Below are 12,255 nucleotides of genomic sequence, written 5' to 3' on the forward strand. Positions count from 1 at the left end.
GGGAGGAATCAGCCTTTGATGGAGAGAGACAATGACTAGGAAGGACAGATGTGGGTCCGAGGCCTGCACCATCCCATCCCTGTATGAGGTTCATGTTTGTAGAACAAAGAACTCAAAGCTGGTCCACTTGGAAGTCGAACATCTGGCTGCCGCCTCTGTCATCCCGCTTCCCCATTCTGCGTGTGTCCTGTTTAATATCTGTGCATGCGAACACCAGGACGTAGGATATTTGTCATTGTCTTGAATTTCTTGACCCATCTACCTGGCCCTCTGCTTTCCTCCATCTTGACAAGATTGGAGGGAACCCGTAGGGACTTTGCATATTGAAAGAAGCTGAAGACCCTGCTTGTCCCCTCCCTCTTTGCCAGCAGTTCAGAGGGGGTCAGTCTGTCCCCCACACACGCGGCCCACGGCCCAGGATGGGGGGGATGGGGCCCGGTGCTTTCTCCCACCTTTCCCCCACGTCCATTCTCGGGGGACTTGGGAAGTTTATTGTTTCCCTGACTGGCTTTTCTGGCAAGACTCAAATTAATTTTCCATCTTTCCCCCTCTCCCAAGCCTCGCAATCATTAAATGCCAGGGAAAGCTAAATAAACAGCTGATTTACGGAAGCATTTTCTTTCTTTCTTTTTTCAAAGTGGGAGCTTCCATTAATCAGCTGTGCCGAGAGCGGCCTGATTAAGCAGTTGGCAAACCTTTCAGAGGGGCGAGTGCAGGGTCAGAGGGCGCTGGGGCTGGCAAGAGGCTCCTAATCAGGGACTAAAAATAACGCAGGACCAGGCCCCCACCTCTTCTCCCTGCGCAGGTCTATGGTGGCCTTGTCTGCCGGAGGAACACCGCAATGCATCTGCTGGAGACCTGGGGTCTTACCTTGAGGGAGAGTTTTTAAAATGTTATCATTCAACTCTGTCATTGTTGAGAGTCAGAGAGGGTGAGACACCTGCCCGGGGTCCCACAGCAAGGTCATGGTCACATGGCATTAGAGTCCTGCATTTCAATGTAACAGACAAAGGAAGGGCATCATATATACTGGTGCCATCACACTGTCATACCCATGGCATGCACAGGGATCCTCTTGCGGGTACTGAACACAGACATCCCTAGGCTGTATGCATGTGTATCCTGGCACACAGAGTGGCTGTTGAATCTCTGGGTGGCAGAGGGCCTCCAACTGGCCTGGGAGTTCCCCTGCACCTCTCCTGGAATGGCCTTCAGCAGACGGAGGACAACTGCCCTCCTGCCACCCACCCACCCACTCACTCTGCTGCCCCTGAGCCCTCGAACCCTGTCTGCAGCCTTGCTGAGATGCCAGGGCAGCGAGGGGTGAGTGGCCAAGTCAGCACCTGGTTCCAGTATTTTCTTTTTTTTATTTATTTAAGGAAAGATTAAACAAAACAGAAAATAGGTAGAAATAGTACATACGTTCAGAGGAAAAAAAACAGTGAGAAATCACTAGTTGATGTTGTCATTTTACAAATAGTTGTTCAAGGTACAAAAATGGAACATGTAAAGTGGGAATTCAAACAGAGAGACTGCAAACAGTTCTGTTCAACTATCCAACAAAAACTTAGAAATATGGTTATCAATCCTACACACTTAAACATACATGCAGTTATCCATATCTTCAATTATGTTTAGATTAAACAAACTAAAGCAGGTTAAAATCATTCTGAACTTCACATCGTGACACTCTGTGATCAGCACTGGGTACTGTAGTGTCTTCTTTTTAAAACTGAATTTAAAGAAAGACTAAAAAACAGAAAATGGGTAGAAATAATACATAATTTCAAAGAAAAAATAAACGGTAAGACCTCACTAGTTGATGATTACAGATTGTCTTCTTACAAATAGTTATTCAAGATACTAAAGTGGAATATATAAAGTGGGGATTCAAACAGTGAGATTGCAACCAGTTCTGTTCAACTATGCAACCAAAAGTTAGAAATATGGTTATTGTTAGACCGGTGTCGCGAGGAAGACTCTAAGGGCCTCGCTCTCATGTAAAAACAATGGGGTTTTTATTATTCCGTGTACACGGGGTCCTCCAAACAGGTGGAAACGGAGAACCCTGAGTTGGGGCAAGGCTGGTGTTTTTAAGGATGAAAACCGCAAAGCAAGCAAGCATTGTTACAGAAGCCAATCATAGCAGTTAGAGCAGAACAGTTGGTGATTTGTCCATTTGTGATTGGTCAGATCATGAGGGGTGACCAGTGGGTCAGAGTTGATTAACTGTCTTGTTTTGCACAGCTTATTTTTAGGTCACCTAGCTCCTGTGTGGCTTGGTTCTGACATACTTCCCAATCTTGATTAGCATAGTCAGCAGACTTTATCTCTGAGTTTCCTGACATAATTACCTTACTTTAGCACCACAACCTTTCTATTTGTAGAGGGCAACAATGGTTAACATATCAATTGGGTAAGATTTTACAATTCTTTACAGAAGAGAGCATTGATTAACATATCAATCTTTTACCCAGGGGAAAAGGAAGACACACATTTACAGTTACAGGTATTACTATGATATAAACAAAGCTATTTCTGTGAAGAATGTACAATCTAATACAATCTGATGCAATTAACACAATTTGTGACGGGGCTACCAGATAGAGAAGACCCAGGATGTCAGGAGCTAGTACCTCAGGCCTTTGTTTTATGGCCTTTAGGAAGTTAAAACTTAACCTAGTTGGATTTGAAGGGAGAAGGGGAGGGGAAGCAGCAGATGGAACGAGCTTTCTTCGTCTCTTCAGTTATCAATCCTATACACTTAAACATATATGCAGTTATCCATATCTTCAATTATGTTGACTTTGAATAAACCCAAGCAGGTTAATATCACTCTGAACAAAGAATAACACTATTGCTGGGTTTCACATTATGACAGTCCAGGATCAGCACTGGCTATTTTAGTGTCTCCTTTTCTTCAAAGTATCTGTTCATTTCATCAATTATCATAAGATCAGTTCTCATAAACTGTTTATAGATTCTACACATGCATGAGTCTTAACATGTATTTCTTTTTTTTTAATTTTGAAAGTAGTAAAAATGTAACAGCACAAAACAGAACAAAGCCAATCGAGACAATGCAGTGAAATTGGTACAGGACTTCACAGTAGGATATTGGGACAGTAGTACTAAGTACCATGGTATATCTCTTTAACTTAACAATAGCTGTCCAGTCAATTACCTATTGTAAAATCAAACCAAAAACAGAACATTATAAATCCAATTGAGAGTATTGAATAGAGCAAAGAAAGAAAACAGTGAAAACAACCTTTACCTTCAAACAGAAGATAGAAGGAAATCCCCCGTATTTGCTATACTGCATATGGTCGTCCTCCCAAGAGATGCTGAGACATCTATCCCCAGTAGCTACGGGGGGAGGGGGCGGGAAGGGGAAGGTTGTTTGATTTTCAGCTCGCATGGCAGCAGGCTGACAGGTAATGGTCTTCTCCAGGCCCAAGCTGCAGGTGCTTACCAAGAGGGCGGGTGAATAAGCTGCCTGAGTCCCTCCATGGCCGGATCCCTGGAGCCTGGTTCCAGTATTTTCCACCCCCTAAGCCCAGGACGACCTGAGGCCCACCAAGCGCTGTGCATTTCCCCTTGTGTAAGGAGGAGTGGTGGTCTTACTTCTCAAGACTGTGGTGGGGGTGAAGTTTCCCAAATATCTATTACTCGGGCTGTTCAGCAAATGGGCCCGAGGGCTCTGTTTCCAAAGGGCACTCAGTCTTAGGGCTCCCTGCCTGGCCCTAGTAGGTGTTCAGACCAGAAAGTGGACGTTGGTCTCTGCTGTGGTTTTAATGTGTCCAGCCAAAATTCCTGTGTTGGAAACTTTATCCCTGTGCCGGTCAGGTTTTTGTCATTGTGACCAAAATACCTGCGACCAACAACATAAAAGAGGAGCGGTTCTTTTGGCTCATGGTTTCAAGGGTGACAGTCCATGGTCAGCTGATTCCAGGCCGAAACATGGTTGAGGAAGGACACAGCCTCATGGGGGAGTCGGAGAGAAATGTGCAGCGTTTCCTCCTGCAATGAGGCCCTCAGGGGTGTCATCCATGGGGGAGCTCAGTGCCAATCACACTCTCAGCACCTCTGAATTCAATCAAGCTGACAATTAGCCAGCAGGTGCTAGAAAGATTCTGGAGCCATGAGAAAAGGTCACTCGTTCCCAAAGGGGACACAGGGAGGGGCTGCCTCTGCAAGGGACAGCCCTGAGGTGGGCCTTGATTCCCCAGATGCCACATCCTTTGTTTCTGTTTCTCAGCACATTATCTTCCCTTCTTTCCCAGGCTTGGCTCCCAGGGTGGGTGGGAAGTGCCCAGGTAGTCACGGGACCACCTGGCTGTGGCTGATCCGAGGGGACCAGTGATCTGGGCCTCAGGAATCTGGAGGTCAGAGAGGAGCCAGGGCAGGGCAGGAAGGAGACGTGGGTGGGGGACAGGGGGAGATGAGCCTGGCTCTGCTTTGCTTTCGTTTCTAGTTCCTGAGTCCCAGCTGTGTTGGCAGCTTCCGGGTCCATGGGCTCCGTACCCCCATCATCAGTCCCCTCAACTCACTGGAAGTTGGAGTGGCCACCGGCCCTGCCACCCGATGATTCATCAGTACAGAAGATAGAAACGGCACGGGAGGCATGGAGAAGCACTGGGACAGAGGCCGGGGCTCCTGCGGGCTGTCAGAAGGATGCGAGGGGATCCCGGGACCGAGGAGCTCTCCCCTGGGGTCCCTGGGCATGATCACCCAGAGCCCTGCATGCCTTGACCTTGCAGATCACGCCCAGGTGTCGCAGGCCATCCTGTGGTGAGGCAGCTGGGCGTCTGTCTTGCCCGAGTCTTGTAGCTCATTTTCAGTCAGGCCCCGTCTTAGCCTATAGCAGAGTTAATTAAACATTGCCTTCCCTCAGCAAGGAGATGAAAAGCAGCCTCCTGATACAACAATTAGTGTTTACCGCCCCGCCTGCCCTCTTCCTCCCCGGCCTGCCTGCCTTAACACCGGGTCTTTATTCCTGTAGACTGGGAGCCCCTCTGCCTGCTGCCCATAAATTAGCATTAAGAAGCCGGGAGGGAAGGAGGGGAGCAGGGACGCAGGGGACCCTCTGTGGGTCTCAGCCTGTTTCCTCGTCCATGAAACAGGGGTTACGTGGCCTACTTTATAGACTTGTTGCAATCCAAGGAGGAAGGAAAGTGCCGATCAAAATGCCTGACCTGGACACATCCTCTGCCTTGTCCTCTTGTCTTGAGTCAGGTAGGACCACAGACCAGGGCCAGCTGGGCCTCACTGTGCTGTGTGACGTCAGACTGGCTACTTGGCTTCTCTGGGCCTCTGTAGAAGGAAGTCTGTAGGCACAAACCCTGGAAAGCCCAGAGTGGGATGACGCTTTTTCTCCTCTTCTTGGTCCTCAGACCCAGCTGTGGACTTCAGGGGAGACTGAGGCAGGCAGCGAGTGTTCTCAGGAAAGACTTAAAGTTCCTTCCCTCGTAGCCGACCAAGTCTATGCCTAAGACTGAGGAGTGGGGGGTGACTTCTTGGGTACCTCAGTTTCCTGTTTTGCAAAACAGAGAAAATGCAGCCTGATGCTCAGAGCAGAGAGCACAGGGCGAAGCTTCCAGGGTGTGACTCTCCTCCCATGCACCGCCATCCTCGACTGACTAACGGACCTTGCTACTCTGCAGACAGGAAACACTTTTGAGCACTGCTGGCTCCAGAGATGGCGAAGACAGACTCAGAAATGCTGATCTCACGAGCAGAGGTCAAAGCCAAAGAGTCTGAAAACAAACCGTGGCCTGCACATGGGATGGGTCCTTTTTAGGGATGGATCTATCTGGAGCCAAGTGGGAGCTATAGAGATAAGGGCTGGAGGGGCTGAGAAACCAGGAATGAGCTTCGGGGCACAGGACGGCACAGCCTGGCTCGGACCGCTGCCAGCCCAGGCCTCCTGACTTGGAAGTTCACGCTGGGTCTAACCTGAGTCCTTCCTGCTGCAAAAGAGGTTCACTGTGCTTCAGTGACAACTTTGAGGGGCGACGCTGATGGTGGTGCATGAGCCCCTGCGGACACTGGTACCCGTCTCACCACTCAGAGACAGGCTGCCATTGAAAAATAACTAAAAACCTGGGCTTCGCCAGTGATGGGGCATCAACTCACAGGAAAGAACGGACGTGCTCTAAGTGCAGAATCCTTGTCCTCCCTAAGCGCCATCCCGGCCTGAGCTGCACTCGGTGACCTTGGCCAAGCTGTCCGTGGGGCACAGAGGGACGAGCTGCTCTTGGGTCGTCTCAGCACCCACCTCCGCTGGGGAAGGGACCTCTGTGGTCCGGTCCACAGTGCTGCTGTCCTGCCTTGCTTCCCTTGGGCTGAAGGACTCCTCTTCCCCGGCCAGCTCCTTAGTGGTAAGGAGGGTCTTCCCGCTTGTGCTCACCTTGGGCACTGCCCAGGAGGGTCCCCTTTCTGGGCCTCCCCTGAGTGAGCCCTGGGTCTGCTCCTGCCTCCTGCCCAGTCAGCACAGTAAGTGGCTATGGTTCCTGGTTGGTGCGGTGTTGACGCCCCTGGGTCCTGAGGCTGGGCACCCAGCTCTGCTGATCTCTCTCTCTGCGCAGCTTTGCTCCCCTGGCCTTCAGTGTCCTCTGCTGGAAATGGGCATGGTGAAGAGGCACCTGGGCCCTCTGCAGGGGCTGTTATTGTCTCTGCCCCTGCCTCAGTCACTAGAACCCCAGTCCTGGGGCTCTGCTAGTCCCCAGCCCAGAGTCAGAAAGAGCCTGGAAGTGACAGCTCTGTGGACTTCAAGGAGTGGCCTCTCTGGGTAGAGAAGCCAACAAGGCCCTCAAGGTCCCTGCCCTCCCGAAGCTCACATGCTGGGAGCAGCGAGACACAGACAATGGGCTCATTGCCCTCCACTCTGACCCCTCCTCCTGCAAGGCTGGTTTATCCTAGGAGCCATCCTGCCCTGCAGATCCAAGCTTCCAGCAGGCAGAGACTTGGCCTTGCACACAGCTACGTCCCCTGAATTTGGCACCAGACAGGGCAGGTGCTCCACAGACGCTGCCTGGATGAATGGGTAGGTGGGTGGGTGGTGAATGGGTGGGGAATGGCTAAATGGATGGATGAACCCAAAGCAGCTTTGGGACTCAGGATGGCCATGCTCTGTGGCCGCCCAGGCCATGGTGGGACCCTCCTCCTTCCCTGGCTCTGAGGTGCTGACTCCTTACCTGTAAGGCCTCAGGCTCGTGTGTCCTGCTGCTCTTTGCTGGAGCTGAGCCCTGGACGGAGGGACCTCGCTGAGCGTCGCTGCCCAGGCTGTAACTCCTTCCCCTGCCACTGTCCTGCCCACACTGACGGAGGAGAGCGGGTGATAGATGGATTAGAAATAACAGCAGAACTAGCCACTGACTCTCATCATTGTGCTGCAAGAATTACCTGAATGAATGAACGCGAAGCCTCTGGTCTCGCACTGACTTCGTAAACGATTTCCACTCACTGACTATTGTTATCCCATCTCTCAGCGGCTGGGCATTTAGCAGGTGCCAGCAGGTGCTGGCATTTTTGCTGTCTTTAGAGGCCAGGTTTTTGTTGCCATCACAGAGCCGTTGTCATTTGAATTCGCTGATTTCTGTGCTTATCCGGGGTGTGGCTCTCCCTCTGGTCCTGGTCAAGAGAGATCTACTTGTCAAATAAGTGTCAACAAAAGCAAAATCTTGTCCACCGGGTGCTGGGTCCTTTCCCCGCTCTTATCTTACTGTTTTCCTCCCTGGCCTCCTTGGCAGGAGAGAAGGTGAGAGCACAGTGGCCTGGCCAGGGTCACAAGGTACAAAGGTGTGGCCAGTGCTCCCAGCCTCTTGCTGGGGATCAGAGCCCCAAGCTGACTCAGTCGCCAGCACCCTTAGTGCTATCACCGCATGTGTGGGGCACTGAGTTCTCCTGGGCGTCTCTAGGACCACTTCTAATGGCCTCTCAACCACCCCATGAGCTGGGGGAAGCCTGGGGCTCAGACGACTCACAGGGGCCTGTGTCACACAGAGTGAAGGGCCTCCTGGTTCCTGCTGACACCCCAGCCGCCGGGGCAGGGCAGCCCTCTCAAGACACCATGGTGAGCATCTCTGAGTCCCCATCCTTCCTGCTGTCCTCCACCGCCCAACTCCAGCCTGAGAATGATCAGCTGGGAATATCAGAGCAGGGGTTGCCGGTGGGAGGTCTCTGAGTGAGCCTGAGACCCAGCCGCAGCAGCAATGATTTCCCTTCTGTAAACTCTGCATTTGTGTGTGTGTGTGTGTGTGTGTGTGTGTGTGTGTGTGATTGGATAGTGAACCTTGGGCCTTCACACTGAGCTACATCCCCTGCCCTTTATAAAGTTTTTTAAAAAAATATTTTTAGTTTTGAGACAGGGTCTTGAAAGTCACTCAGTTGCGCAGGTGAGGTTTGAATTTACAATCCTCTTGGCTCAGTCTCCCAGAGTGCTGGGATTATGGGCTTCAACTGTGCTCTTCACACAACTGCACAAAAGCAATGTGAATCACAGATGATGTTCTTTGACTGGATGAGTACCCAAGCCTTGTGACTTCTTAGTGAAAGTTTCTTGTTTAAAAACCACCTTGGCAAACAACCGGGCACGGTGGCACATGCCTGTAATCCTAGAACTCAGGAAGCTGAAGCAGGAGGATGGCTGCCAGTTTGAGACCAGCCTGGGCTACAAAGTGAGCTGAAGTCCACCTGAGCTGCAGAGCGAGACCCTGTCTCAAAAGGACAAATAAATAAGTGACAAGTAATAATAAAATAAAGTAAAAATAAAAACCACCTTGAGGGGTGATTGGATCCAGTGGAGGATGTAGTGAAATTTGTTCTTTGAGATTCCTGTGAGTTAAAGAGGCTGGGTCTTAATGTTTTTCTGGTCCCACTATGCCCAGGTAGGGCTGTCAACAGGGTCAGACTAGTGTCCTCCCTTGTCCCACCTTGGGCCCTGGAACAGCCCCGACCTCAGCTGTGGACCTGTGCCGAGTCCCTCCGAGACCAACTCAAGCCTCACCAGCTCAGGCCAGAGCTGCCAGGCCCTTGGGGGTAGAAATGCCAGACACAGAGCCAGCACTGGGCAGTGAGGAGGAACACGAGCCACGTGGTCCCATCATTCCCAGCACTCATGGTGGCAGCGGGAGAGAGGATTCCTGTCAGTAACACTGCGCAGTAGGCAGTCCGCCCTCCACACCCACGGGTTCTGCATCCAGGATCCAAGCAACCGTGAGTAGAAATCATTTGGAAAGTGGAGTGTGATGGCACTTGCCTATGGTCCCAGCCACACAGGAGGCTGAGGCAGGAGTGTCACAGAGTGAGGCCAGCTTGGTAATTTGTGGAGAGCCTGTCTCAGAATGAAGAGGACTCGGGGTGTAGCTCAGCGGTAAGGCACCTGCCTGCGATGTCCAAGGCCCTGGATTCACTCATACACACAGAAGGAGCAAAATATTCGGGACGCATCGCAGCTGCCTTGTACAGGTGTAGGCTCTTTTTCTCCTCATTCCCTAAACAACACCACCTGACAGCTATTTACATGGCATTTGCATTGTATCTGGTAGCAAAAATCACACAGGAGACTCTGGCAGATCCCACAGCATGTATATTAGGAATTTGAGCACCGTGGACTCGGGTTCCCGAGAGGCCCTGGCACCAAGCTTCAGATGCCGTGAATACAAAGGCAGAAAAATGGCATTTCCGTGGGCCTAGGGAATAAAAGGAGATTGGGGCTTTTTTGTTCTGGGCCTTTTAGCCTTCCTAAAACGTGTGTCTCGCTGCATTTAAAAACAACGGTAGCAGCAGCACCTAACCCAGCAAGACCTGGCCCTGCAGAGCAGCCCAGGAAGCAAACAGCTCCGAGTTTAGCACCCTGCCGTTTCTCACAGAGCCGGGCCTGGAGCCCAGAGCTGGGGCCGGGGAGCCCTGGAGGTGTGCGCTGTCTCACGGGTGTGACAGGTGTGTGTACAGGGAGCTGAGAAATGTCATCCTGGGCCGAAGCCACTGGATTGGGGCCGGAGAGGCCAGAGCTGGAGACTCATTTCCTGGCTTTTGAGGGCAAGCTGCTCTGGCCACCTACGGCACACAAAGCCACCTTGCCCCACGATCGATCGATCCCCTCTTCCTGCCTTTTGTCTGCCTTTTGCCAGCCCGGAAACGGTCTGAGACTTGCAGAACTTGCTTCAGAAATGCTGCTTTAAATGGATCCAGCTTTTGTTCTAAGTGGATGCTTCCCACAGCCTCCTGAGTCACAGGCTGTTGGCAGAAGACAGGCCACATGGCAATGACAAGAACAGTCACATAAAGTACTTCCTACGTGCCAGGCGCCAAGGTGCAATCTCTCTCAATTCTCCCAACAACCCTGTGAGGAAGCCCCACGTTACAGATGAGGAAACCGAGCCTCAGACAGATAAAACGGTTCATCCCAAATCATAATTTGAGAGAGCCAGAGTTGGTGTTTTGCACTGTGCTACTGCACGCTCTACAAAACAAAGGTTAGCATTGTTTTGAATTCATAGGTCCACTCTGGGACTCTCACTTTTAAAAAACCCAGATTCCTAAGTTTCCCATTATTATAGAACAGTGTTGCTCAGCACGGGGGTGGCGTTCTGAGACACGCATCCTTCCAGGAAGCTGTGATTGCATGAACTGCATGTGCTCTCTTAAAGGGACCTACCTGGACAAGGACACCACTGGCCCTGCTCTCCTGGTGAACCAGAGACATAGCAAGCAGGAGGCTTTTTGAAGTAGAAGTACACTGGAATAACGATAAAAGTACAGGATGGTTTTTGGTTTTGGGTTTGTTTTGTTTGTTTTTTAGATAGCGTCTTTCTAGGTAGTTCAGGCTGGTCTCAAACTCAGATTGATCTCCTTGTCTCCGCTTCCCAAGTGCTATCACAGGCATGCGCCATGACACTTGACAAAGGACACTGTGGTAAATGCACGCATCAGGGACACTGAAGTTTCTTTTTATCTTTGTGTTGAGTGTGCTGTGCTGGGACTGTGGTGGCTTCCGGGCCACCAGGCAGTAGGAACCTCTCGGCTCCATCGTGAGTGGGACCACTGTCTCGCATGCAGTTTTCCTTGACCAAGCATCGTGCCTGCCATTTCCTGATCCTATGAGAAGCGCTAGGAGCTTGCTTTCCAGGTTGGTGAGGAAGAACCAGAGAGGTGGCTGCCTTGAGCCACAGCCCAGGGACCTTGTCTGCCTCCAGCCTTCCCACTCTTTTCCATTCATCCATCATCCATCCACTCACCCCTCCATCCACCCGTCCACCCATCCATCTACCCATTCATCTACCCACTCATCTGTCCATCCACCCATCCCTCCATCCACCCACCCACCTATCCATCCATCCATCCATCCATCCACTCATCCATCGATCCATCCATCTATCCATCCACCTATTTGTCCATCTATCCACCCATCCATCCATCTATCCACTCTGTCCACCTATCCACCCATCCACCCATCCATCCATCCACCTACCCATCCATCCATCCACTCATCTATCCATCCACCCATCCATCCACCCATCCATCCATCCATCCATCTATCCATCCATCCATCCATCCATCCACTCATCCATCTGTCCATCCATCCACCCATCCACCCATCCACCCATCTACCCATCCATTCATCCACCTACCCATCCATCCATCCACCCATCCACTCATCTGTCCATCCATCCACCCATCCACCCATCTGTCCATCCATCCACCCATCCACCCATCCACCCACCCATCCACCCATCCACCTATCCATCCATCCATCCATCCATCCATCCATCCATCCACTCATCCATCTATCCACCCATCCACCCATCCACCCATCCACTCATCCATCTATCCATCCACTTATCCACCCATCCACCCATCCACCCATCCATCCATCCATCTACCTATCTGTCCATCTACCCACCCATCCATCCATCCACTCATCTGTCCATCCATCTTGATTTATTCTTTCCCTAACTCATCTGATGACAGCTTGCCTTGTTTAACTCTAACTTTCCTGTTTCCCAAAGCACTTACCATTTTGTAACACACCCTCTCCTTGCCCTTCCCACTGTTAACTGTCCTCTCTACCACCACCTGCCAGACTAGAATGAAAGGTACGTGAGGACAAGAATCTTGGTCTTATTTCTTGGTGTCCTAATGTTCACCGATAGATACTTAAATATTTGTTGAACAACTACAGGGTCATGTCATGGGTATAATGATGAGGAAGGTCCAAATTTATAGGAACTAAGACAAACTGAGGACTTC

General features: G+C 51.0%; 1 long non-coding RNA gene across 1 annotated transcript; it reads right to left on the reverse strand.

The window, feature by feature from the left end:
* Positions 1 to 1,996: 1,996 nt before the first annotated feature.
* Positions 1,997 to 6,613, reverse strand: LOC134472928 (uncharacterized). Its single transcript, XR_010042961.1, has 2 exons — positions 5,199 to 6,613; positions 1,997 to 4,861 (listed from the first exon to the last, which is right to left on the reverse strand). It is a non-coding gene; the product is annotated as an uncharacterized LOC134472928 (long non-coding RNA).
* Between the last annotated feature and the right edge of the window lie 5,642 nt (positions 6,614 to 12,255).

This window comes from Cavia porcellus, unplaced genomic scaffold (genome assembly GCF_034190915.1).
Source record: "Cavia porcellus strain 051 isolate PalLab524CR breed Dunkin Hartley unplaced genomic scaffold, mCavPor4.1 scaffold_25, whole genome shotgun sequence".
Lineage (NCBI taxonomy): Eukaryota > Metazoa > Chordata > Mammalia > Rodentia > Caviidae > Cavia > Cavia porcellus.